At 41.6% G+C, this 26,746-nt stretch overlaps 1 protein-coding gene across 3 annotated transcripts in view; it reads left to right on the forward strand.

The window, feature by feature from the left end:
* The first annotated feature begins 10,337 nt into the window (after positions 1-10,337).
* The window catches only part of zfhx4 (zinc finger homeobox 4), a 95,561-nt gene continuing 79,152 nt past the window's right edge, over positions 10,338-26,746 (forward strand). The window contains exon 1 of one of the 3 annotated variants that reach the window (XM_056363973.1): positions 10,338-10,399. The gene's annotated coding sequence lies outside the window, so the exon portion shown is untranslated. Of the gene's footprint in view, positions 10,400-19,611; positions 19,737-23,274; positions 23,696-26,746 lie in introns of those variants that run through there. The other 2 variants (XM_056363974.1, XM_056363972.1) reach the window with 2 other exon arrangements.

A 26,746-nucleotide genomic window follows, 5' to 3' on the forward strand; every position in this document is an offset into this window, starting at 1 on the left:
ATCCTCTTATCTCAGTTGTTTACACACTGCTTTAGGTATAAAATCTAAGTATGAGGGAGCAGCAACCATTTTCAGACAGTACAGTAAATATAGATATACAGTATCTGGCTTTGTCTACACGTGCATGATGAGTCTTGTATGTGTAGGTGTGTGTGCGTGCTATTTTGAGTGTGACAGGTAGCCGGGGCCTAATGCTCTTAAACTCCCCGCCCGCCATCTAACCTTGAAAGAGAGAGTGACGCTGATGTAGTGGACAGCACACCTCTCACATCTAAACCTAAATGTTGAAAAATGTCCCCTCAGATAAAATGGATGACCCAACTGTAGAGCCCATCGGTATAAATACATTGTTTTGCAAGGCTGAGCTGACGAGAGCGCCAAGAAATGTTGAAATTTCTCTGTATGGTTTTCTGCAATTTGAAAAGCTTGCCATTGCAGCAAAAAAGCAACCCTGTGTTTATTTTCAGCACTGTAGTGTTTTGGGAATGCAAGGGCCCTCCTCACTGTGTATTCATGAACTCTTATTGTGGTTGCCACTATTTCCATATCGTGTCGGCTCAAAAACGCCTCACAGAGGGGAATTGAATATGAGATATTTACAGTGTTTTTCTTAATCCGTACAGATGGCCATGCTGGGGTATGTACATATCGCTGTAAACTGTTGTAGACTTATTCATATCAGACAAGATTCTGGGAGGGGGTTTGGTGTTCAAATCCAACTCCAATTTACAAATCTGAGATAATTTTCACACTCCCCTCTGAAGATTTTTACATAGAAATGAAGGGAGTGGAAGGTTGAGAGAGGCACAAGGAATCTTTTGAGACTGCAAAACAGCATAATTGTTTTGCTATCCAGTCGGGTGTTATACTACACATAATATATGGTTATTTCATACAGCCTCCAGACTGCCAAGATGTTTTCAATTTGGCACAGCCCTGCGATCATGATATCACAGAGGAAAAAAAAGAAGGAGAGAGAGAGAGCTTCCAGTCTGGGATGGCCAGAGCAGTGAGAGGGCGATCATTTCACCAAACTCAAAGGCTCCCCCCCGCCCCCTCTCTCTCCCTCTCTCTCTCTCTGGGACGAATAATTCCACAGTTGCTGAGGCACTGAAAAAGCAATCTGCGGAATACCCCAGGGTCATGTCTGTGGCCGGATGATTTGTGTGAAATGTCATACATTAAATATAAGTTTAACATTCAGCCTGGTGCACTGTAAAACTGCCCTGTCGTTGCCACAGTCCGCCATTTCCCTCTGTGCAGGGAGGGTTCGGGTTCAGGAAAACGGTCACAAAGGAGTTGGACACACAAATACACACACACACAGACACAGACACCGACACACACACACACACACACACACACACACACACACACACACATACACACCACCCCCTGTGTCTGCCCAATCTTAGAGGGAGTAAGAGGAATGGGGGGTACGGACGACGGGGAGTTGTGAGGCCATTCGATCCACAGCTGCATTTCATTTACGAATGCGAGAGCACTAACTTTTTTTTCTTGAAAAATATATCTATATATATTTTTTTTTTTCAATTTCATCTTGTATTTTTCCCAGGGAGCTTTTGGGCTAGACAGGCATTGAGAAAAAGGGGGGAGGGGGAAGTAGATAGACAGACGGACACAGAGACGGACAGTTTGTCTAGAGGCAGGTGTTAGATCCGCGTCCAGGCTGAGATGAGAAAGTAAGAGAGGAGGTGAGGAAGGAAAAAAGGGTTGTAACTAATTCATAAAGTTTCAGGAAAATAGCAGCCACTGAGAGAAAGAGAGAGAGAGAAGAGAAGCAAGAGAGACAGAGGAAAAAGGTGTCTCCAGGGACTTCAGTGAAGCAGTCATCCCAGAGAGAGAGGGGAGATTCTGTCCATCCTAGCAGATGAGAAAGAAATGACAGAGAGGGTACAAAGGATGTCATCCGCCAGATGGACAACTGATGAGTTTTCTCCCTTTTCTCTTTGTCTTCCTCTGTTTTTTTTTCCTCATGGCTTGTTTGTTTGCGCTCAGTCTGTGCCTCTGGAAAGTTTCTGTCTGAATGACTACAATAAGATCATGTGTTTGATATGTAAAGGGGTAGCGTTGTGGATATTTCAGAAATGTGAAATTCATTGAAGATGGCCAACTTTGGTGATGATCAAAGGGCAAACACTAGATGTTTTGAGTACAGAAAGTATATAACACTATATCAGGCCTGATTAAGCTGTGCCGGACTCAGGTGGATATTGTTCATGAATGTAATTATGTACCTCTGTGCTTTTTCAAAATATTCTTATCTACTTGGCACAGTTCAATTTAGTTTTCGCCTGGTGGTGTTTGACAACATTTGCATCTAAAAAATCCATGCACCCTTTCTACAAATTCTGCTTATTATTGCCATGAAAGAGCTTACCGCCAGATTTATCAATTTCACCTTGAAGGTGTTGTACTCGCCAGTGCATTTGTAAGCAAGTCGGGACTCTTTGAAGACAAACACACTATCGTACAATCTGTAGCCCCCCCTTCCTACCCTACTCCTCCCTTTCCACTCCCTACTTCAAAGCAGAAAGGCTGAGATGAAGGTTTGGAAAGAAATGGAAAACAAATTGTTCATTTGTATCTGGGAGGAGACCAGACACTTGAGCAAATTCTCTCTGCATTCTCTCTTTACACACACTGCAGTAAAGTTCTTAAGGTGGGGTGTGAACAAGCCAGAAAGAGGCGAGGCCCTCGCAATTGCTGTTTTAAAGTCTCACCCACACAATCAAATGTGTAAATGAGAGTGAAGCTGGTCAATGATCACCTTCAGGACAAATCTACATATTAAATATACACAGCAGTAAGAGAACTTTACTGCACTCATCTGCAGGGAAAATATGAATTGACATGTTTTTCATACAACAGTAGTTAAGAACTGAAGGTTACTGCAATATTTACTTTTTGTATATATGTAATGTTTTTATACAATAAAGAGGAGTTTAAAAAGTAAATGTTTTATTTCTGCACCGGGTCCAACAGAAGTAAAGTGGATAAGTATAATTTTAAGTCATGATAAATTTTTTTGATTTTAATGTACCCAAGTGCTTACTCTTGATGAGGTTATAGCGACGACCATCAAGTTGCACTTACATATAAATATATAAAACAAGAAAATGCACTCTTTTATGATTCTCCTTAAGAAAGGGGGCATGTAGCTATGATAATAAAGAATAAAATTATGTTCTACAATTGGCAAAAATTAGAGGCTTTTTGATGTCAAAGGGCTTGACTTCACGAAAATGGATCATATGGAGTTAAATAGATGCCATGTATTAAAGAACCTGACGTTCAGATAACATGCACATAACTGCTTTCCTCTCAAACGTGATTCTAGAGCCCCAAATTCAAACAATGTGAAGGATAAAGAAGAAATTGCTGCACACTTTAAGTCGCCTCTGCACCAATTTGTGGTGTCAGGGTTTGATTGATGAGATGAAGGATCGCGTTGCCCCGACAAAATTGTAACTGCCACTTCATAGTATTCCCAGTCTCTGTTCAAGCACCAGTGCAGGGTGTCTGGGGAACGAACACTCGAATGTTTGGTGTAAGTTTAAACTGGGATTGAATACTTGAGTCAGTGCTGTACTGTAGGCAGAGCTGTCATTTGTGTGACAGTATCTGCAGTACAGTATCTACATACAGTACATCGCAGTCCATATAGTGTTTGGCCAAGCATGAGGGACTCCATACCATAAGGGTGTATCACAGTAATTCTTATATGTTTTGTGCTTCAGACCTATGGATAAGGCGAAATGGGTTGTTGGGAGAAGGCCAGACTGTGGCTCCTCGGCCATTATCCATAGGCAGGCAAATCAAGCCAGCAAATCAGGAACAATGGATCCCTCAAAGAGCAGAGTGGGGATCAAAGCAGCGCTAACTGGCCATTGCAATCCAATTGAAATGTTCACTTTGCATCTCTCCAAAGGTAATGGATGTGGAGAGTGGGAGGTGAAAAGAAAGGGCTGCCCGCTCACATTTGACGTAAAATTATGGAAGGTAAGAAGAGAAGAAAGGAGAAAAAATGCGTGTGACAGGCCTGGCCTTCTCAAGTCATCTACTGTAGAAGCTTCATAATGTCCCTTGGTTATTTTGACTTTGAATTTCCGAAGTCCAATTTTTTTTCACTCCCTTTTTTTCTTCCTTTGAACCTTCCAATGGTAACATTATGATGATATATGAGATGCTATACTATGGCCCTTGTGCATGTGGAGTAGGATTGAGGCAGGCTATTTCTTAAAGTGTCCTCTCTCTCTCTCATTCCCCCGTGTCTATCTATCTGTCTCTCGCCCTCTTCCTCTCTTTGTCTCCCCCATCACTTTCTCTCTCCATCTTTCCATCTCTCCATTTGAATGTGTTGATCACCTGGGGAGATGCTGCATTAATGCTGACGCCCAGTAAAAAGCACAATCTCCTCTTTATTTATCTGCACTAAAATTCCTCCCGATCTTTCCAGCACATTTCACTCAATCACGCAACTCAGGCCATTCCATTAGCCACACAGGGGCGTTTTACCCCATTGAGCACAACACGCCCCACACTTCTATGAATATAGATTCCTCTAAATTATGTATAATGGGAGTGCTCAGATTTTAGCATTTTTACTAAGAGGGTTTGAGGGTGTATGAGTTGTTTCTGCTGCTTTTTAAGTGCATCTTGAAATTCACAGTGTGTGCGAGAAATTGAAGATGGTGTTTGCTTCCTTCGAGTTTGTAGATTGTAAATGGAGTATTGTGGATGTGTATGATCATCTTAACTTATTGATAACTTATTGAAGAGTTCATTGAGGGTATGTTTGTGCATGATGGATGGAAGGCAAACATAAACATACAGATCTAAGAATATAGTGCACATGATCACCGTCTTCTCAACAATTTCTAGAATGTAATTCATATGGTATACATGACCACATCTTTTACTGTTGCTATTGCTAATACTATATCCAAGTAGCCCAAGTTGGACCTATCTTGTAAGCAGCTGTAAGGTCTTAGTCTAAAAAAAATCTGAATTTGATCTCTTGTTGTGCTGAACATTTTCTGCTCCGAGTGTGAGCAGTGTGACTAATTGGATGGTAAGTAATTTTAATTCACATTTTGACAGTTGGTGTCCATGTTGCTCAGCGGGCGGGAGGGACACAGCTGAGCAATATCAACAAACAGGCCAGCAATTCTATAATCAGAACAAAATCAACATCCTCATTACTGACTCCAAGCTGCTGCCTACATCAAAAGGCGCTTCAAAACTCTTTCCCCTTGTTTTCAGGGAGTGATTATGTTTAGTGTCAGGCTAGACATATCAACTTTTTTTTTTGGCACAGAGATATGCTCACCAGAATACTAACAACCTATCGGGGGGATAAAGTTAGAGATATTTTAATCTGTTTCGTATTTTGGTTGTTCATTTTATGTTGCTCTGTAATAATGTCGTAACATCTCACTGAAGTTTGGAGCTTAGATTTTTATTTTATATTCTTTTGGTAAGTAAAAACATGCCAATTAAAATACGTAGTAATTATTTCATGGTATGAGATGTGAAACTGTAAACACATAATACAGTATTTCAAAACAACTCTGAATGTAGATGGCATGTTTTTATTCTGTGGTCATGAGCTTTGCTGCACAATTGTTTTCAGTTTTTTTGGAAGCGGGCCTGCATCCTTTTCATCAGTTGTTTTCAGTTGCTTGGTTGCAGTACACATAACTAATGGATATTTTGGACACATTAAAAGATGTTTCTCTCTTAGCAATGACTATTTTAGACATAAGGAAAATTAACAGTAGTAGGAGGGAAGTAATCACCATACAGTTTCCCTGGGAGTAAAACTAACCTCGGTCACGTTCTACATGTTGTTGTTTGTCCCAATCTTCGTCTTTAAATACAATGAGAACAACAACTAAGTTTCCTTTGTTCACTTCCATTGGCAACAACGTTACTTAGTTTTTTTACTTTTTATATTTCTTTGTCACTTTTTTTTCTGCAAACTGTGATTATGTAGCTGAGTAGCAATAGCAATTATGTAGTACACCGTGTGCTCTTTGACCTCTTGTTGTCTGTGGTACCACTGAGCTACACTGTGTCTGAAACCTTTGGGTACTGTATCTGTGTCTGTGGTCTGTGCTGCAGCGGGGCATCTTTTACAGCTACAGCAGCGGTGAAACCCATCAAAAGTGATGCTTAATATGCCTCGCACATACTTTAAAAAAAAAAATCTATGTGGTGTCTTTTATGGCTCTTTTACACTGTAAATTTTAAACACTGGACAAGTGTGTAAACGTACTGTTTACCGATTTGAAATAAATCTGCAACTGAAGGGAGCTATCTTTGCTCATATAGATAACACTTCTTCTTTTTAAAAATTGTACAAATTATAATCACAAAAAGCATTGATGATGTGTTTTTTTTCTATATGTGGATTTAATGCAGTTATATGTAGTATGTTCAAAACGCAGAGCTTTTGAACTGCAGTGTATGTGTGGTCCAGCAGCAATAACAGCAATTTACTGTATGTATGAAGCATTTTTCCCTAACTCTTCATCCACTGCTGCAAATGCAAGCACACTGCCAGAAGCACTGATTAAGCTGAGCACTGATCAGATATGACCAACCAACAAAGGTGCATCAGAGCTAGAAATCATGCAGCTTGGCCGCATTAGCAGCACTCACTCAGCTGTCCTGTCTGATCACAGCCTAACGCTCCATAATATATTCTATAATATCACATGACTGTGCATTTTATTTGCCTGCGGCTAAACTTGGCAGAAAGCAACAGAAAGTAAAGGCGAATAGGTTGAAAGTTCCCAGGGCCTTCTGCATGTTTCATGAACATTGCACTCATGATGCCTATTGAGATTATGCTGTGGAAATTCAAACATGTGTTGAAATCTTTTTACAAATGATTCCAAGTGATACGGGAACAGCGACAGTATTCAGACTAGCGCAGGGGAGAACTGATTTAAGTTGAACCGGGCCTCTGATGCTGGCTGTCCCTGTTGCTACAGCGTAATGGACGTGCCACCCCTGAGGAAATGCTCCTGGCTGCTCGGGTCACCGTGCCCTTCATCTCATGACACACGTGTCACTGATGTAATAGGAACATGCAAAAAACATACAGATACCATGGCAACTGATTCTATATACTGTGTGTGTAGTTGTGTGCAAGGCTGTGTGTGTATGTGTGTGTATTGATCCGATGTGTTGTCTAAACTGTATTATTGACCTAAATGTTGTTTCTAACATCTAATCTGTTCTAGCTCAGATGTAATTTTATAAAGAATTTAGAAACACTTGTTAGTTTCACTTAAGAAATTGTCAGCTGACGGAAATTTATTGCCACAATTCAGATGGATTGTTTTCATAAAACCTGATGTTGCATTGAGGGAGCCAAATATAGTAAGTGTTCCAGTAACTGTATGATGCCTCAGCACACACATATGCACACCCACACCCACACCCACCCACATACACAAATAAACATACGACACAATACTTGCACATATACAGACGCACACGCACTAACACTTGTTATCGATCTACAGCTTAGCTCATGCCAGCAGGTAGTCCAACTCACTGGTTATTCTGAGGAATTGCTTTCAGTAGCTCCATCCACACACACACACGCACAAACACAGGCACACATACACACTCACAAACACAGTATGTGATTGTTTCCAGTTGCTAAATCTACACAATTTGTGCACAACCAACTCTTAAGACACCATCACCACCTCTTCACAGATCAAGGGCTGAGTTTGTCAATACAATGCACACACACACACACACACACACACACACACACACACACACACACACACACACACACACACACACACACACACACACACCACGCGCACACACACACACTTGTAGCCTTATAACTAAACCATGTTTAATGCCATGACAGGGTCAAGTTGAATACTGTTGCATAGTTACAAACAAAATCCTTTCTCCTGTCCCCTCATTCCTCCATGTCCGTCCCTTCTGTCTCTAGATATTGCTTTTCATCTTCCTCTGTCATAGTCATGCTTTTTGAATTCTCTCTACAGCCGATAACACAATTTGGAGTGTAAAGGCTAAGGGATTAAAGCATTGTGTGTAAGTATGTATGAATGACTTGGGCGTGCTTGTGTGCATGTGCATGTCATGTTTGTTGTGATCCCAAACGGCCAGGCCCTGCCTTTACCACCGTGTCCCCTTTTAGAATCTAATTTGAAAACAAGTAAGAGGAACACAAAGTTCAGTTTGTAAAACCAATGTTTGGTACAATGGAATGTTTCTCATTAAAGTCAATCAGCCAGTAGACAACAAAAGAACCTTTCATTGAAGAATATGAAGTGAAAATAAAAAACAGGGCACAGCTTTAGCTGGCACCGCTCTCCTTGTAATATGTTATGTGTGCAGCCTCCTCCTCCTTTCCCAAAATCGGCCTCTCTTGTTTGAAATGGATCAAATTAAGATGTTCAAGGATTTTTTTTTTGCCCCTTCCCGGTCTTCTGAAAGGTCATAAGTCTAATGTAATTATAGCACATAACTGTGGTAAGGGAAACACATGCCAGGAGATGATATGAAAATACAAGCTGTAAACTGCAACTTTCTCTTCGCTAAGCAGAATGTTGCTTTTTATGACTGAATCAATATCTTTAACTAAGGCTTGTAAAGCAGCCCAGTTAGAGACTTTATTTAGGCTTACCTCTGCCTGACCTCCTCATACTCCACCTCGACTCTCCCTGCATGAGAACAGCATGAAGCCTTGCATAAGAACCAGGTGGCATTACGTACTGTATATATTATATCATATATTGTGCCGACCTGTATGTGCTGTGTTATTTAAAATAAGTCAGGCATTTAAGATTTATTAAATGTTGGCATTAAAAAACAAAATACAATAAAATGGATTAAAAAAAGTTTTACTCTTATTTAAAATAATCTGATGGGCTGCATGGCAGTTTTGTAGTTATATGTTATATAAGTGTATAAAAATACCCTAAAGTGAACAGACTGAAGGCATACTCAGTTTTTAAAATATAACCAATGCATTTCACCTGGCCTGGAGATTCTCAATGGACTGCTGCAGCATACAGGGCGAGGGTCATGTGACTGGTGGCGGTAGCCAAGCTAGAATTAATGCTAGCAAGCTAATCTTCTAGCATATTTACCGCCAGATGACCACTACTGACCATGTGAGATATTATACAAAATTGTCTTTTAGACCACAGTGGTTGTGGGTCTGACAGAGTTGTTTTATAAGTTTTTATTTTTAAAATGGTACAAATGAGACATTTCAGTAGCCATTAATTATTGAAAATGATGTTTGTTTATTTATTACAGAGGCACTGGACTGTAACCTCCTCATCATTTGTTAGTTCTCCACACGGACAGTATGAACTCAGTTGTCTTGTGCTGACAGACCAACACATTTAATAATTTGTGGGAACATTCTGTGATAACTGAGCTGTAATTTATATTAAAGTGATAATTAAGTATGGTTTTCAAAAGCTGATTAACTAAAAGTTTTGTTTGCATGAATATTCATAATGGATATAATATGTACAGGAGAGACGTTGTCTTTAGTTTGATTCTCTCATGATATTAATCATTGAAAATGTTTCCATTGCTTGAATCACAATTTGTAAAACTAAATAGGGGTGAAAAAGTAGACAAGCTAGCAAGGTTAATGAACACTAGCCTATTTAAACCTTCGGCTGTCTGTGTCAGTCACATCAGCTCTACAGTGTACCAGCAAGACTGAAAAAGATGCTATCCCTCACTCTGTCACCGCTTTCCTTCAGCCCTTCTGTCTTCATCTGTCATCCGTTCAGCTCAGCGACACAACGCGTTCTATAATGGTTTTTTTTTTTCAGAAATCCAAGACATCTAAAAAATCTTATTTTATATAATAATCAGTTTAATCTAAATTCATGTGTCTTTCATCCAGTAATCATTTTGTATAAACACCCCTTCATTTTCCCCCCACTTGACTTCAGTGTTACCTGCCTAAGTGAGTAATTTTGTGTCTTGAGATCTAGTTCAGATCTCTTGTGCCTGGTGAGGCCGGTTGTAATTCCTTCTCCGGCCAAGACAAAAAATAGAGCAAAATCAAAAAATAAATAAAAAACATGAGAAGAAAAGAAAAAAGTATAATTATAATAATCAGCACATTGACAAACCAACAAAGAAACAGGTGTGTGTGTGTGTGTGTGTGTGTGTGTGGGTGTGTGTGTGTGTGTGTGTGTGTGTGTGTGTGTGTGTGTGTGTAGGAGGGTGGAAGTGCCAGTGTGAGCATGCTCTCTCTGGTATTTGCTCGACTGGTAATCAGCCAAACACACTACAAGTCTCCTGCTGTGATTTGCCCCCCGGTGTGTCTCCAGTCTAAACGCCTGTGAGTAAGTCTGTGTTTCTCTAGGCCGACGTGTGCATGTATTTATATAGTATATATGCACCATATATGTGTGCTCATGTCAGTGTGTGTGTGTGTGTGTATGTGTGTGTGTGTGTTTGTGTGCATGGGACTGCGTCTGTGTATCAGTGTACTTTATGTCCATATTTGTGCGTGTGTGCATCTCAGGATTTATTTTTGTTTCCTGTGCTTTCCCCCTGCTGAGGGGTATACCCTGACTGAGGTTTACAGCTTGTGTGTGCACATGTGTGTGTGCAGTCTTACATGCTCACAGATGTGTGTATTCGCCGGATGGGAATACAAACTCCTAGGACATTTAATCTAGGGGGAATTTCACACTAGTTACTGCTTGTCATCAAACGTTTCTAGCGTAAAATACTGCAGCAATCTTTTATTGGCGGATGTTCGGGACAAATTCACTGTCAGACCCCTGAGTGCCCCGCTGCCCTCCAGATAGACTGTGTGTGTACAAGTGTGTGTACAAGTGTGTTGTGTGCGTGAGAGAGGAAGATACTAATAATCGACAAAGTTTGTTGCTTCAATTTTGATGCTTTTCAGTTGAGACAAATTAGCTTGGTTTTTCAGTGCAAATTCGAACTTTATAATTCAAAGATTCAGGCACGTGGAAGCTTCTTTTCCATACACACACACACACACACACAGAAACACACACACACACAAACACACACACGCACACACACGCACACACACACACACACACACACACAGATCTGATCCCAAGCTTAGGGAAAGACCGATCCAGTACATCTAAAGTCGTATGTGTTCACTTAGCAAGCCACAGCTGCTAGCACCATTACTATGATTTCCTGTGTGCGTATGTCTCTCTGTCTGTCTGCCCCCTCAACACACACACATCTAAGGGCCCTGTCCAAATGGGTTTTAGCAGGACACATATTTTACACCCGCGTGAGTTGCTCTGATGTTCAGGTGCTTCACAGTAAAATGTGACCCATGTTGTCTTCTAATGTATATCACAGCCTGAAAAAATGACGCACTGCCTGCACCACTTGTAAAAAACAAAGGAAGGAACTCATAACCTTAACTTAAATGTCTGAACAAAGGAAATTGCTTTTTTGTGTCTCTATATTAAAAGCATTCAGTATTTAAGCAGGCAGTGAAAAACAAAGGACACATTTGTTTAATAGTATAATAATTCCAAATTTGAGCCTTAATGTTTCGACAAGCTGTTCAATCAGTTGTTTTTTGAGGACATCGCAAATGGCAGGCTGTCTCTGAAATGCATTTGCTTGTTTTACCTGACCCACTTTTCCTTCACTATGTGTGTTTGTGTGTGTGTGTGTGTGTGTGTGTGTGTGTGTCTGTGCATGCTCTGTCCCTCTTTGCTCAGAAGGTTGTAAATGTAATCTTAGACACATGTTACTTCAGCTGATGTTTTTCAGATTGATGTCAGTTGCGATTAGCATATCTCCTGCCAAGACACAGGAGTGCTCTTTAGAGTCTGGCCTCATACACACTCACTCACACACACACACACACACACACGAACACACACACACACACACACACATGTACGCAAACCGGGTAAACATAGCTCAGCTGCCATTTTGAATGATTGCACGATGATTATTTGATGCAGTGATTTATTTTGAACCCAGCCTGTAAGTAAACTGAGGCAGGAAAGGATGAGAAATCTGACTGACAAGCTCCAAAACAAAATTCTACCCCAAGACAGTCTCCTGACACCCCTTTCCCAGCAGCATATTATTACATCCTGGCCCCAAAAAACACATTTTAACACTCCCTGGCCTCCAACTTTAATGTCACCCTGTCTGTTTCTGAAATTCCGTCTGCAGAGTGCAGCCATGTAAATGCAGCTGTGACCAACACACTCCACGTCGAAACTGTTCTCATTTACATTCATCTTGTGCTTGGGAATGGAGAATTCCTCCTCCAATGTAAGACAGCGGGGGAGCTGTGCAAAACGAATTTCTCACCATCTCTGGAGAGCGCACGATATAGGGATTGAGAACACACCCTTCAGACAATGAAAGAGGAGGGGGTCTTATTTTCTCTTCTTTTCCCTGTCTCTCTCTACACCTTCCTGACCCTGCTTCCCCTTAACCTGCCCAGCAGAGTGAGAGAATAAGTGTAGCGCCAACAGGGGGTGGGGAGGTGGGGGATTGGAAAGACACAGAGAGAAAGTCAGATAAAAGTAGTTAAAAAAAAGAGGGGGGGGGGTGAAGAAACAACAGGAGAGTGACTAACCAAATACTCAGCGACAGAATGAGAGAGGAAGACAGATGCGGGGGGGGGGGGTAGAAGATGAGAATATATATGCGGTGGCCAGTGTTGTGAGACAAGGCAGGTTGCTGTCACTTTAAAAATGACTGTAATAAAAGTGACCGTTGGAAGATGGATTTGGTGATTTTGGCTTGCTAATCAGTCATCTGTGAAGAGGACCACAGCCCAGATTCAGCGGCAGCCTGACACCTCTTGATTGATGCCTGCGCCTGATAAAAAAGGCCCATTAACTGTCCTCCTATTAAACTGGGTGAAATGGCAAAAATGATCCTCTCTGCCACTCTTCTCTCCTAATCTTTCTTTCATTTAAACCCTATATCTTTTTTTTTTTATATTTTCTGCTCTTTTTTTCCTAATCAGTTCCTCTGAAGGTAGGTAGCCTCACAGTTATTATTGAGATGGGAGAGATGTTAATCTGCAAGGCCTGCCTGCTTGTGTTTGCATGTGCGGACTTGTCCATGTGTGCGTACCGGATGTCACATACTGTGTGACATCACACTCAAATCAATAGATCAATAGGTGGAAATAACACACTAGTCAATGCTTCAGCTGGTACCTGCATCACAAATTCTTGTTAAGTATGCAAATGAGCCTGTGTAATCACTGATGTCAGAAAGTGTGTGACTCCAGTCCTTCTGTTAGCCTCATGACATGCGTCAGAATAAAATAATGACCCCGCAGCTGAATCTCATATCTCCTCATCTCTCCTTCTCTCTCTTTTACACACACACACACACACACACACACACACACACACACACACACATACACACACACACACAAAGATTGCCTGCAATAATAATAACCCCACAGACGACAGCTTCAGCCCCCTCCCTCCCATCCCCTCATCCCCACCTCACCCCCCTCACCCACATACAATCAAACAAAGCCTCTCTCTTACCTTGCGCATGACCAATCCTTCCATCTCTCCCTCTTTTTTTTTTCCTCCACCATCCTATCTATGCATGCTCTTCCCTTTCTGTAAACCCAACCACACCTAACAGCAACACCTTGCACTCTCCCGACCATCCCACAGCCTACAGCGCTGCACTCACACCCCCAATAAATACAACCCTGGTCTGCCGTTTTCCCATCTATCCCTTTTTCTCTGCCCCAGTCTCTTTCCCCCCTCTCTCTCCCTCTCTCTCTCCCTTTCTCTCTCCCTCTGTCTTTCCCTCTCCCCTCGCTCCTGGCTGGTGCTGGTGAAATATCAGGGCAAACGGATTCCAGCTTTTTTCTCTGGCTCAGAGGGGTTGTTCTGTGCGATTTGGCCCTGGGGTGCATTTCAGCGCTTCTGATGTGAGAGAGGGGGCGAGAGAGAGAGAAAGAGAGACAGACAGAGAGAGGGCAATGGAGAGAAAGAGAAAGGGTGTGTGTTTGTGTGTGTGTGTGTGTGTGTGTGTGTGTGTGTGTGTGTGTGTGTGTGTGTGTGCATGTGTGTGTGTGTGTGTGTGTGTGTGTGTGTATGTGTGTGTGTGTGTGTGTGTGTGTGTGTGCGTGTGTGAGAGAGAGAGAGAGGAGACACTGCCAGGGTTTATCCATTCTTTCTAAGGGGCAGTCAGCGGTTTTAAAACGACAAGCTTTTGACCGGCATTGAACCAGCAACTCAAGGTGTGTATGCTCCTCATAGCTAACAGAGGCCTTGAGGTGATCTCCATACATAATCAGGACAATCCACCTCCATAACAGGTGCGCGGCCATCTTGGAATCTCTCTGAGCCAGTGGACTTGAGTGGAGTGTGCTGATGTATATACAGAAAAGATGAACGACTGCAGCCCAACACTTTTATTGCTTTAAAAAATGTACAAGTGAATAGTTCCTTTTTTACACTATATATTTATTTCATCATCATCAACAAGGTAGCCTGTGATTTTGATTTAATTAAATTTTTCCACTGATCTGCCACAGGACACAAGATAAAAATATATGCTTAAAATGGTACCTGTATTATTCATTTAAGTCACTAAAATTAAGGAGTTGTTAATACATTTGGTGGATGACAAAAATTGCATACTCATCAGAACAAATTGGACAGAATATTATAGTTTCATTTTTCGTTTTTTTCATTTTAAGGATATGAAAATATGCCTGGTAACTTTAGTTTTCAGGCCAGTCATGGCTTAGAAATGAATTTTCTTTCAAAGCACATAATTTTATGTGTCTATGCACGTGTATAATTTGCACAACTTTATGCATGTGTATGTTATGTGTGTTTATGTTTCATAATCTCACATCTCACTGTGGGGTGTTCTAAAAGGATTTGTCATTCTCAGCTCAACTGGGCTGATTGTGAATTAAATGTATTTTTAGGCACCTTTTGTCCGTCCCTTTGTGAACCCAGTTAGAATTGAGGTCAGGACACACAAACAGACATACACACACACACAAATACACACACCATCTCAGAGAAAGACACATAGCTTTCAGAACAAATCACTGTTGAACTACCCAGTGTGGAATGATTCTGACATTTTGTTTGGGAGAAATAGCATTTAATTGAAGGGAGGGGCGATACGGATGGCAGTTATGCAACCAAGGGAAAATGTCTACATTTCAACCCAAATTGAAAACATAACAGAGTTTGTGTTTGTGTGTGTCTGTGTGTATGTGTCGAGGGGTTGCTTGCACCATTTCACTGTTATCCACAGTTTGCTTGCTGCTTTGATAGAGAATTAGTTCAAGTTATGGGGTTTAGTCCATAAAAACAATATTGACTTTGCATTATAATACAAAGTAATTTCCCTCTTGCTCTCTGAAATCTTTATATCTGTCATGTGTGATTGGACTAAATTTGCAGGTATAAAATTTTCATGTTTATGAGGAAGAGTAAAGTTCTCACTTCACATATTCACTGTACTGGTTAATTTTTAATCATTTGATATTGTATTAATTATTTTTTTTAACCAAACCTAATGTGTGGTTAATGATGGAAATTAGAAATGAATTCAGTTAATTTGTAATGTCCAAGAATAGAAAGGATTAAATTATTTTAGTCAGCAACTGAACTTCCATAAGCTTCTAAATAATTTATATTATATTTCTTTCTTTTCTGCAGTAATAAATTATATTCTTAAACTGTGTTAATCTCCAAAGAGAAAATATTTTTTCTTTTGCCCCGACTCAGTCAGGTCAGAGGTCAGACTCACCCACAAAACGTACGTCTGGAGCTGTGAGAGATTCAGCATTTTGCTCAATGACACTTCGGCACAGTAGATGCTTGCAGAAATAGCTGCTTGAACTCAGGTCACTCGGTGTAATGATGGTCACTAGGAAAGGGGGTTGAGGAGCCCTCATAAGGACTCTTCTAATGCAGTGATGAAGCCAACAAGCATCTTTCAGGGTCACTGCACACCTCGAAAACTGACGCCTTTCCCTCTCTCCCTCCCTCTTTATCTTTCTCTTTCTTTATTCTCTCTTTCGCTCCAAGCGTTGCCAATTTGTCTGAGCTGCATTGGCTAATCCGTGCGCATTGGTCAGTGCGCCTCCAGTTGACTTGCTTGGCTTGATAGATGATGGCATCCAGGCAGGAGACTGACTGACTGTACAAGCTCACAGCTGACAACAGCGTTGGGTGGTAAACAGTTGCAACAAAAATAACATGTAGCCTGGTGATAAGAATTTCCATATCAGTTTTTGTCAAAATATGACAATTACTTATTAAAACGATAAGCCATTAATTTTTTAACAGGCTAATGGAGTTAAATTATTCAAAATGATGTCATACCCTAATTTTAAGAAGAACATTTATCACTAATATGGATCAAAATAAGTGGGAATTATTAAAGTGTCCTAATTTTGCCAAGAAAAAAAAAAAACTCTTCTATCCGATAAGATAATTTAGCAGCAGCGTCACAAATATAGGCCTTCTGTGAAAGAGTAGTGTACCACAGTAACATTACTTAATGGATAGCGGTACTTTCTGAGTTACAAGCCCAGCACTGGCTATGAGACGCTCCTGACATTTTTCCCCTTGATGTCGAGATGTCAATCTGTTGCCATAGAACTGACTTCTCGGTACTGACCGGGTTATTTGCCGTGTTGGGATGGCCCACTGAGTGTCAGAGGAAAGGAAAAGGAGGGGTGGGGGGGTGGGGGGTTGCTGGGGTATGGATGGATGGATGATGGGGTGGGAAGGTGGAGGGATGACAGTCCCCCAGAGAGAGGAAGAGTGGGGGCTCCTGGAGATCTAAAAGGACCTCTCGGACCACTAAATTGACATGTTCAAGCTCCTGGTTTGTCATGAGGAAAGCACTTAAATAAGCCATGTGACAACATACAGTATAGCAGTCTTACTTCCATGAGGCCATTAAATAGCAGGCCTTCTGTTAGATTTCAAATTACATTTTTATTGCTTTAATTTAACTTACATTTTATTGTAATAATGTCTATACCACTGAGAAATCATACATTCTTATTATTCTTATCATTATACAATTTAGCATTTTAAATAATATATAATATTATAATACAAGATTTTATCAAAGTAGCATTTGCTTTTAATTCATTCCTTCAGCAGTTCTCAATATTTAAATATGCAAATGTAGGCAAATTGTTAAGTGTGAATCACTCAGTTTATCTCGATCAGCATTGTGACTGTTGTCAATCAACTTCCTTTGAAACGGAACATACAGGTGCAATTGTTCCCATTCACAGCAGCTTTACAGATCTATAGGTGCATGTATATCTGAGTGGTAATCAATAGAATTTGGCGTTTAAAGGGGCTGAAGGCGGGTAGTTGTGTGTTGGGGCATCAGGATGAGGTCGTTTTGGGGGGCTTTTTTCATTCCCCTGCCCATATGCGGAGGACACTCGGTGGACGCGTGTCTATTAAAAAGGGATCAACAATGAAAAAGATCGGAGGACCACGGGGCCAAATGGGAGGAGGGCAGCAGGGCGAGGTGAGACTGAATGGAAACAGCAGTGGTGTTGGGCGGTGTGTGTTGTGTGAGAGGGATGTACATAGGGAGTGAAGAGGGTGTGTGTGTGTGTGTGTGTGTGTGTGTGTGTGTGTGTGTGTGTGTGTGTGTGTCTTAGTATGCGCATGCACTTATAGTGTTGATTTAATCTCATGACCGACCCGAAATACAGGCGACGACATTAGCTAAATCAACCTTCCCCTCCTGCATCCCCTTCCCTTGTTTCTATTCTTCCTCTACTTTTCCGTGCTTTGCCACAACACTTGTTCTTCGGGAGCAGTCCTTGCCCCACCTGCATCTGGGTAAAGACTTTACAGTCAGGGGCCATCGATTGCTCTTATCAAATAAACAGAGTGGCACCGGCGGCTGCACGGACCCACCACCCTGCACCTCCGCCCCTCCCTCCCTCCTTGTGTCCTAATCTCAAATCACCCCCCCCCCCCCCAATTCCACCCCCCCCACCCCCCCCCCCCACCTCTTCCCCTGCTCGAGAGCCCTAGCAGCTGTGGTCCCATGTAAATTTTACATGATTGGCACCTCCTTATTTTATCCCCTACCTCTCCGTCTCCCCCCATTCCAATGTTTTGTATACCCCCCTCAATATCATGTTGCATATTAACGCAGAGTTTATATGCAGTTGCTCATCTGACGGTGCGCACTGGCTATCATGTCCATGCTTTTCCCTGGGAATTTGCATACCTGATTATAGTGCCTGAAGTGCTTGATTGTTGCTGGGGAAGGTTATGTGATGCTGAAATGTGATATTTGGTGTGCAGGCGGAGAGTGAGGGGGGGGCTGTGTGTGTGTGTGTGTGTGTGTGTGGGGGGGGGGCTGTAACGGTTCCCCTTGACCCTTGAAAAGCAACGTAATTCCGTGTGGCCCCGTTTGATTAGGGCATTTTTCTGTCTAATTGTTGTCATCAGGAGTTGCACTATCACTGTGCATCTGGAAGCACTTTGACATCTAAGTCAGTGGTTCACAAAAGTGGGGTTCAAGAGACCTCAAAGGTCCGCGAAGGCCATGCAGGGGGTCCCCCGGCAAAACGAAGAATTGTTTAATTTCACTGTGATTTCCTTAACCTGAAATTATTCCAATTAGAGAATATATGTCTCATCAAAGGTTTCACCTGGCTCACCTTTAGCGCCACGCTCACAGCAGGTTAACAGTGCGATTATAAATCATTAACAACAACAACAAAAAAAAAAAACATAATTATGGAGTCCCAGGGACAAAATCCAATAAAATGGGGACCCTGGGCATAAGGTGTGTCCGTTTGGGGCTCCTTGATATGAAAATGCTGGAGAAGCCCTGATCTAAGTGACTGAGGCAAAGGGCTGCATTGACAGTCTTTGTTTTTAGCCGAGGCACTACAAGCACTCCCTTTTTTTCTCTTCTCTGCCTCTCTCTCTCTTTCTCTCTCTCTCTCTCTCTCTCTCTCTCTCGCTCTCTCTCTCTCTCTTTAAAAGGGAGCGGAAGAGTGGGCTGATACCGGTCTCATGTTGCTTATGGATTTTCGTTTATATAATCGATTGAAATGTCCCAATACATTGATTTTGGGTTCAGTGTTTTACAGACAAGCGTTTATGGGTCTCGATTTTATGTTAGGGATGATTCCAGTGTGACATCGATGCGCAAAGAAGTCAGAGTTGTTGATTTTTAAATAAATGATCTAAACACAAACAAATAAATATCTATTGTTTCATGTATAAAAGAAATATAAAAACTGACTTGGGAGGGGGGAAGGCAAAGAAGAAGGGAAAGAGGGTGAAAAAGACACAATATTGTGCTGCCTCTCTCCTTAATCAAATAAAGTGGTGTAAAAAACACACACACACAAAACATTTCCTTCCCTCTGAATTTCTCCTTGAATTATATGCCATCACTAGTGTGTGTGATTGCGGAATATTAAATTAAAGTGGGATAAGTCCGCACCGAGGCGGGCTGCGTCCAATCCGCAACTCATTTCCCCTGTTGTAGCACCGCATCACTGCGCTCCTCTCTTTTCAATGACAATGTGCCAAATCTGGGCATTTTGAAAACACTTTCCATATGCTATTATCGGATCGCTACTGAGCAAGAGAAAGACAGAAAAGAAGAAAACGGAATGCTTTATACCAAAGGTACCGAGTCTACGTTTTTATTTATCTCTTCTTTCACTGGCTTATTATACTTTATGCTTTTTGTGGGGATTTAAAAGAGGTAAGATGGGGTATATTTGAAGTTTTTATAACGATTGCATATTTATGGACCGTTGCTGGATTTGCTTTAGGACTAAGTGTGAGAACGTCGAGAGAGTTTATGTTGAGCATCCATATGCAAAAACTTCAATTTGTTCCCCTGCTTTTTCCCTCATTTTTCCTCTGTTATTGTTTTAGGGTAAATTGTTTTTGCCCACTTCTCTGTGGAGCGTTTTGTCAGCAGCTTTTATAAATTGAAGGAACAATTTTTGGACATTAATTTCGCTGAAATCACACAAATAATTCTGTCTTTCTGTTTTAAATATATTTGATAGATTTTTTTATTCCGCACCTTTAATTTAACAGAGGTGACAACTTGCACGTGACTTATATTTAGAGGGTTTCTGTTTCAGAATTTTTCTTTTATTGTGATCAGAATACAGTTTTAATTATTGGACATATTTGGGAAGCAAGATTATAAAGTGCATTTTAATTGGTCTTAATTATTCTGCAAAGAGTGTGAAAATCTTTTATTGGTAAGATGCGTTGAGAGAGTTACACTGAACTTGTTATTGTCTGTTTTATGGGCCTTTATAGAGCTTGTTTGTGGATATGTTTGCTGGAGGAGAGTTGGCCAGTGGGTCACTGTGGCAGGTTGCGGGTCAGAGCTCTGGGCTTTTGCGTGTTTTTGTGTGTGTCCTGATGAGGCAGAGGGGTCAGCCATGCAACCCCATGAGGGCGCCGACGCATAGGACAAACAAGGTGGAAGTCTGTATGCACATCCAGAAAACACTGACCAGGTGACTGTTTGTGGTGAACACCAGGACGGGCTAGAGAGCTGACAAAATTATAAGGCTAAATTAAAAAAAATATAAGACAAAAATCAAACAGATCATCAATTTAGGTTTCAGTTCGACTTCATCAAATATACTGATGGACCAACAATGGTGCCTTCCCATGCATCTCCTGGTGTGTCAAGCCTATATGGTAATATCTCCGGACGATTGAAAGTTATTGATCTACTGAAGTGGCATACGATCACTATGAGTGTCCAGTGCTACCTTTCATATGTCAGTAGATTAATTAGAAAATAAATAAAACAATCACAATACATTTAATATCTGATAATTACTCTCTACTTAAAAGAGTTTGATTTCACTCATCCTGGTCTGCGTTCCTGGTGATGCAACTAAGATATTTCCTATTTTCTGTAGAACACACAAAAACTCGCACACTCGCGCGCACACACAAGCACGCACACACACACACACACACACACACACACACACATACACACACACACACACACACACACAAACACACACACACACACACACACAAGCACGTACACACGTACACAGACACCAGAGCAGAGTTTACAGATAAAAATCTATAATTAATTGGCGATGCAGCTGATATGGAAATGGGACGAAATATTAGTTAACACGGACTATTGTCAAGCGGTTCTCCGGAGAAAGAGCATCGTCTGCAGGGAGAGAGGGAGGGTGCAGAGCGGGGGGATTTACAAAACGCAGGAGGTTAAGATAAGAGGTAGCCTTATATCACTTCTCTAAATCCGCTGTGTACTTTATCGTTTTTCATTGAAAACAAATAAAATAAAAGACGAAACTTGACTGAAAATGTCACCAGCGCGCTCACATTTAATCAGTAGAAAGTGGAAAATTAGTACATCCTTTCAGAGAAATGGAGATGCGCGTATAAGAAAAAGGAAATGTCACGGTGGTTTGTGTCTACAAAAGTCCTCCGGTTGGATGTTTAAAGTCAAAAACGAGACATAAGTCCACTCCATGCAGTTTAGGGAAGATCAACGCACGCCCCGGTGGACTTTTCGCGCGTCCGCTGCTGCAGCGGGTAGAATAAACTCTCCAAGCCGTCTGTGAGGGACGCCTCCCAAGGCTGACAGGCTAGAAAACCCCCCTGGAGGACAGGGAGGCAGCTGCAGCAGTAGCGGCAGCAGCAGGAGCCTTGGATCCGGGTGAAAAGTGACGCCTCTGTTCCTCACCTCGACCCACCCACCCCCTTTGTCAGAGACCTCTCTAAACCCAGAATAAACAGCCTCGGGTCGGGTCGGGCTCGGATCTCTTGGCTTCTTAAGGATCCAGTTGGTATGGGTGCAGTCCAGTCAATGTGGCTGCAAAGTAGACCTAGTAGTTCACTTGCCAGCAGCAGCCTTATAATCACATCCCAAGCCCCGGCTCATGCAGTTCAATTCACCCCCAGCTTCGATTTTTTCCATGAAGGCGAACAAGATCTCTTGATTTTCTCCCCGACTGAGACTGTGTAAAGTCTTCCTCTCGTCCAAAAGCCACCATTAAAAAACCGGGGGGAAACACACAGTAAACGGTTTGCATTGAAAGGCTATAGGGCCAACAGACCGATGCACTTTGTAAGGACACTAAATGTAAACGCCAGTGAATGGAGCTTTGAATAGAGAGGGGGATTTTTATGTGACCTTGTATTGGATTTTGCAGTTTGGCTCTATTGAACCCACACGGGGCCTCAGCGGTCCCGAAAGGGCAGTGATGACTTTCCAACATGTGGTGGATTACTCTGATGTTTTGTGGCTGTCATTTTGAAGCTTGGATGTTTACGTGTAGCAGATATGCAACACATCTCCTCACCTGCATAAAATCGAGTATATTATTAGAGAATGCAATATAAAAGCAGCAAAACGTGTGTAACGCAAATTACTCACGTGTGTGATTGTATTTTGTGCTTTTGAACATAAATGATGTTTTCTATAAAATATTTTCCACACTATGTGCAAGCCCGTTTTATACGGCACAGACGTTTTTGTGATTTTGATTCACCCCCTCATGTATTTTTTCTTTCTGTTTCTATGCACATTATTCATTTAAAAAAGTGATATTTAAAGTCCACCCCTTTCATTCATTTTGATAAATTGTTAAAGCTCATAGAAAGTCACACACATATTTTTATATTGTAACATTTCTCGAAAATTCTGCGCACCAAGACACAGTAATTCACCTGTAGTGTCATAACCAGTGAAATCAAGCAGATGTAAAACAAGAATAAGCTGCATGGGTAGAATAAAATAGCCTGGTAATTTTATATTTGTTAAATCCGAATTAAAAGAAAACTGCATTGGAGCATTCAGCGCTACAGTTCAGAAATATTCATCTGAAAAACTTGTTTTTATAGAAAAGATGACTTCTAAGCACTTGTAAGTAATTCTACGTCCTGCCTGTTTGGTGTGCAGGAAGCGGTTGTCCATTGTTCTACATGTGATTTGGCCCTCAGAGAGAGACCGTACAAAAGGATTTTTCTGCGCGCACAGACCTATGCGGCCGCCAGGCCTCCGTGTGCGCGTCATTTGCAATGTGGAGACTGTTGATCAACTCACTAATTACACTTCTCTCCTCTCTCTCCCTCCCTCTCCGTCTCTCTTTTGCTCCCTCCCTCCCTCTCTCTCTCTCTCTCTCATTCGCCCTCTCTCTCTCTGTCTCTCTACCCATTCCCAGAGTGCATATCGGGAAATAGACACACAAAGACATGCGCACTCAACTTAATCAGCCATTTTTTTAAACAGGGCTAAAACGATAATAATTAGCAGAATAAAGACATATCGGATTTTCATTTCCTTTCCTCCGTTTCCCGACCCCCGTCCACAAGAGAAACTGCGAGGCAGCCCGTCGACACGTCGTTTCACCGCCACCGGAACCAAAATAAGGGATAGCTCTCAAAACGCTTGACATTTGTGATTTTACCCCTTCTTCCCAATATAAAGTTGGAGGATTATTGTAATTTTACCTGTTTTCCACGTTTTGATTGTCCTATTACGCAAGCCACTGGATGTGACTGTTTTGTAAACCCAAGAGCAAAGACAGAAGCGGAGGTGACGGCTTTGGAGGGGGAAGAAAGTAAGTTTTTTTCCTTTCCTTTAACTTTTATTGAGTAGTTTGGGGTGTGTGTGTTAAATTTAGGGGTCGGGTATCGATTATCTATCTCGCTGGCGGATCTTTGACATCGGGGCTCTTTGGATAACAGGTGCTGGGTGTTTTTAGTCCAGAATAAAGGCGGATATCGTGATGTTAGTGCAACTCCGGCGCTTCGGCTACAATAAAACAAGCGACTGACAAGATCGGAGGCGTTCTTACGCATGTGTCCGTGGTGTTAACAGTGGGATATCATGTCCAGACCTGCCTTCTGCAAAGTTTATACGATTGTTATTGAGATTGTGTGGTGGACAGGTAGACCGACTACTCTACGTTAGATATAACGAGACGAGACGAGCGTTTCTCCCCGTTAGTGGCTTTGCGGTGCGGGTATGGTGTTGCCTTTCCAGGAGCCCGGTCCCTCGGACATGTCCGCTTTGAGCTTGTTTCCAGGCGAGGGGTCCGGCTTGATGTTTTCCCTGACTTCTCGACTCCTTATTTCAGCCCCCAACCACCAAATATTTGGTTTGAAGAGATCATATGGCTCTACCGCAGCGCTCAAAGCCATTTTTTAACACATCGGGTTTCATGCACCTTCCAGGCATTCACGACCAAAGTGACACGATCAGTCTCCCGACACGATCCCCTTTCGTCTGAATAAGTGCATATCTTCAAATTAGTCGCATTGACACCTTTATTAAAGAATCTTCGCAAAAGAAACGTGCATTTGCCAATCACATCTTTCATCTTTACCTGCTGCGCTTTAAAAGTAGTCTCACTTTACCGAGGCGTGGGTGGCTGCGGTGTCCGGAAGGGAGACCGATCGTTGGGCTACTGATAGCATGGCGAGTCCCTTTAGAGCCAGCCAACTGCTGGGGAGATGGTTTTTCTTTAGCACCGGCATTTGAAAGATCAGACTGTATCCAACTCATACTCTAATGATGTTTATTGATATTAACACATTTTAAATCCCTTTCATCCATAGTCTATAAGTTCCATTTCCACCCTCGGTCCCCATCCGCGTCAGTAGGTTTCGCTCTAATTTCCTTCTATAAACTGTCCTTTTCTCAAATCCCGGAGATGCTGGTCGCAACATCTTCTTTAAGTTGTCGATTAGTGTTGTTTTGTATTCATTTAGAGAGGACAGAGTGCAGAGGTAGATGTTCACAAGTATTTTTACGCCCTGTTGGCTGTTTTTTCGAGGTAGATAGACTTGGCTTGGATTGGGACGCGACAGTGACAGGGGGGACATCGATCGCACGGGAGGAAAAAAAAAAAAAAACATCAGGGCCAAGGGGCCAGTCTGTCTCCAACCCGGGTATGTAGGCTAACGGTGTAGTGAGTGTGTGAGTGTGTGTACCTAGAGAAACTGTATAGGATCCAAATGAACGGTGCGCCAATATAGGATAGACGACCTTTTTATAGGGCTGTCTCTATTTCTACACGGCTTTCCTGGCTTTTTATATGGATAACAGAGCGAAGAGGAGGCTTTTTAAGCAGTTTTTCCAAAAGTGTCATACTTATAAATTTGTTTGAATTAGTAAATGCTTACAGGGTTTTATATACAGAATGTTAACTCATTTTTTATAAAAAAAATACGGGATTTTCTGTAGAATCTCATAGAGCCAATAAGGAACGTTATTACTGCTTTAATAATCAGAATTAACCAATTATTATTATTATTATTATTATCATTATTATTATTATTATTATTATTATTGTTGTTGTTATTATGTGTACACGTAGACTGATATTAAAATTTAAAAATCAACATTTAATAAAGACATTACTATTTTTCTTCAAATTAAATGTTACCTTAAATCAGATCAGTTTAATAGATTGATAAACACTGAACACTGGTGTTTTTTTGACTGGATGGATCTTCTTTCTAGTCAGACAATTTAATTGCATCTGCATAAAATCCTACATTTCATTACAAAAATACAGCTTAGGCCTAATAGTAATAATAATTTGAAAAAATCCAAAAAGTGAATTTATGAGAGGAGATGATTGTGTCTAATTGCAGTGTATTTCATCAGTTAACGATGGTATTGTCTCACTCTATAATAACAGAATCTCCATGTTATTTTTCTTGTCTTGCAAATGAGAGAATTTTTGAGCTTTATGTTTGCAGAAACACAGGCCCCTTGTTTTTGTTTTTCTCTTCATTGTGTCTTAGCACTATCAAAGGCTGGGTGTGTATATCTCTGCATGTTAGTTAAGCAGCTTGTAAGATTCATTTTATCTAGCGGTGGAGGGGAGGAATAAAAAAAACATATAGTGTGAGAGATGGGCAGATAGCCCTGGGAGGACAATAGCTGTTGGCTTGAAAATGCTTCTTGATTATTAAAAGCTAATGCATTTTCAGCATTGCAGCCTTCATTAAGGGTGCGGATGGAGGGGGTGGGGGGGCAAGAGGGATGAGAGGGTACTGGGAGGAGGAGAGGATGGGAGAGGGAGAGAGAGAGGGAGACAGGGGCTGAGTCTGTCCTATAACTCCTGGGCCCAAGACACATGCAGCTAGAAGATTGGCTCGGGCCTCTCCTAGGGGTCGACAATGTGTCATTTCCACCCGGCTAGATTGCCCTCTGCCTATCTGATATTAATGTGCAAATCAATATTTCAAGGATTAAATTTCCCTTCTTCATTTTTTATGGTTTCTACCTCAATAAGTCTCCCGTCTAATAGAGGAGGCTGGATGATTTAGAAGCCTTTGCTGCAGAAAGAGAGAGGGAGAGAGAAAGAAATAGAGAGGAGCTTTGCAACAAGACTATCGCTGCATTTTAATGTTCTTCTTCGTGGATCCCCCATAGGCCCTTAGTAAGGAGGGCTATATCGCTGCTTTACAGTGTAAAGACAGCCAATTTGGCTAAAAAGGCAGAAAGGGAAAATATGAGTCCGGTTGAATACTTAAGACGCTGTGGTAATCCGAGTAGCAGGTATTAGCGAGCAGGAGCTCCCCCCTCAAAGACACACACACACACACACACACACACACACAGAGCTACATCCAAACCTGCATTACCAGCCGTCATG

This window comes from Seriola aureovittata, chromosome 20 (genome assembly GCF_021018895.1).
Source record: "Seriola aureovittata isolate HTS-2021-v1 ecotype China chromosome 20, ASM2101889v1, whole genome shotgun sequence".
NCBI lineage: Eukaryota > Metazoa > Chordata > Actinopteri > Carangiformes > Carangidae > Seriola > Seriola aureovittata.